Genomic DNA, 2,119 nt, shown 5'->3' with positions numbered 1-2,119 from the left:
TTCATTCAATAAGTCATTAAAAAAAGATTACCTTCATATGGTCCTTCCGAGCAGAAGGCCCCTGTGTAACTTTTCTCCAATTTTTCCTTGTGAAGTCTTTCCAATTCTGCCACTGAGATATGAAGTTTTATGTTGGATTAAATGGATGAAATGTTATATAACTAGGAATAAAAAAACTGACAACATAAGAAAGCTAAGTAATGTGGCCCAAGCATTAATTGGTTACCCTATAAGTTCATGCTTGCCATTGCTATTGAAATCAAAACACTTTATAACTAAGGGATTCTCCTGCATCAAACAAAAATTTGTTAGGAAGCAAATAATATAAGCATACAACACAAGGCACTATTTTGTTATCTACATTATGGTCGAAACACCAGGATAGTAGGATTCATGGTTTTGAAACTTGCAAGCATCCATATCAAGTTAGATTGAGAGTTACTTGACATTACAAATTATAGAGGCGTGTGGCATATTATGTTCGCTATTTAACATGCTATCAAGACACGTAAAGAATCGTAAAATAAAAAAGCAACAAACTTGCTTTGTTACCAATTTGCGGTGTAGTCAGGCATACTGATTTCCAAGTTGGATTGATGTTGTCATTTACCACTTCTGTCTTACAAATTGGGGCAGAACCTCCATTCTCAACAATCTTAGATATTCTTAAGAAAGGGTCCTACAAAAAGAAAACAAAAATTGATTTTGAGACCTATATATACATGAGTAATATATATATATATATATATATATATATATATAAAATTACCTTCATAAAGGACATCACGTTAAAAATGCATACACTTTTAGAAAAGAGATCCTTGTTTTCGAAGTGAGAATAGTGGAATATCATCACAAAAGCTTGCCTTGAAGCATTTGTTTCCTCAGCATGGATGGTCAAGTTCCCAAAATTTTTCAGGTCACCATGCCCGTTTCTTCCTTGAAGACTTAGTGTCATACTCTGACCATGTTTAGTCACTATCTGCTATGAAGAAAGAAAAACAATATTGTGAGCATGATAATCTCCAAACAATTCAAAATGAGATGACTATAGGTAAATTATGTAATTTGCATGCCCGTGTACACATGCATATATAATTGTTTGGATGTAGTCACAACTCACAAGATGTTAATTTTCATGGGCATAGATTTCATCCCAAAACAACAGTTTTGTAGCATGCAATGTCATCACTGATATCCCAGTAATACCAAAGCAATTACCTCTAACAGAACACAACTAGCCTCTCCAAGGAAGTCTTGGTCATTTAACTTCAGCGTCTGAAAGAATAAGAATCAAATGAGTTTAGATTTATCCATATGCAATATCTGTGATTGATCTTGAAGGAAATAATTTTGCTAAATCTAGATTGGTAACAAAAAATGTTACCAATCCTTTGCTTCTATGGGAAACATCTTCCTCATAGCCTTAATCTTTGTCTACTTTTTCCTTCATTCCACTCCAGATAACCATGATGCCACAGTAACTTCCCTCAAGGAGTGCATAAGAACCCACCAACAGGTCTGTCCTAAGCATCCACACTTCAGACTTGCAAACATGTTCATCAATCTGGCTATCTGTATTGATTCCATGTGACCATTCCATTTACAGGGTGTATTGAACACAAATGTGGATATGAATGTGGACATACATGAACTCATCTCTAGGATAAAAGCTTTGAATTTATCTTTATCTTATTTTTGGTATTAAAAAATATACCAAGGCTGGATGATATAGTTCAAGTAAACTATATGCAACATTCCTATTGTATAGATGTTTGTCCTTGGGTCTAGTTTTCTAAGGTGATATTTGACCTCTCATTTGTATCACTCTCAGACTTGTATGTTTCTAGGTTGTACATGTCTTAGAGAAGTTTTTCAATTTAATATTTAACAGTCTTATTATGCTTTTTCAATGGCCCTGACCTTTTTATCTATAATATAACATCAGAAAATGGGAATGCATCTAAGCTCCAAATAATTTCTTAAATGCAAGTCTCACGGCCTCTGAAGGCTTACTACATATTCTGTTGGCACAAATTTGTTTCTACTTTAAAGTTAACAAGTTCACTCACTAATCACAAGTTGCATTTATGAAGTGTCACTGCTTTCAGTCTTGCTG

The 2,119-nt window shown here is 34.0% G+C and overlaps 1 long non-coding RNA gene across 1 annotated transcript; it reads right to left on the bottom strand.

Annotated features, from left to right (window-relative positions):
- Window positions 1–551: 551 nt before the first annotated feature.
- LOC147387914 (uncharacterized) lies at window positions 552–1,833 on the bottom strand. The gene is made up of 4 exons (XR_015171611.1): window positions 1,388–1,833; window positions 1,222–1,278; window positions 803–982; window positions 552–679 (listed from the first exon to the last, which is right to left on the bottom strand). It is a non-coding gene; the product is annotated as an uncharacterized LOC147387914 (long non-coding RNA).
- Window positions 1,834–2,119: the final 286 nt, after the last annotated feature.

This window comes from Akebia trifoliata, chromosome 13, assembly GCF_017979445.1.
Source record: "Akebia trifoliata isolate Shusen 1 chromosome 13, ASM1797944v1, whole genome shotgun sequence".
In the NCBI taxonomy this organism is placed as follows: Eukaryota; Viridiplantae; Streptophyta; class Magnoliopsida; order Ranunculales; family Lardizabalaceae; genus Akebia; species Akebia trifoliata.
The sequence above is the reverse complement of the archived record's forward strand: the minus strand, read 5'-3'. Positions and strand labels throughout refer to the sequence as shown.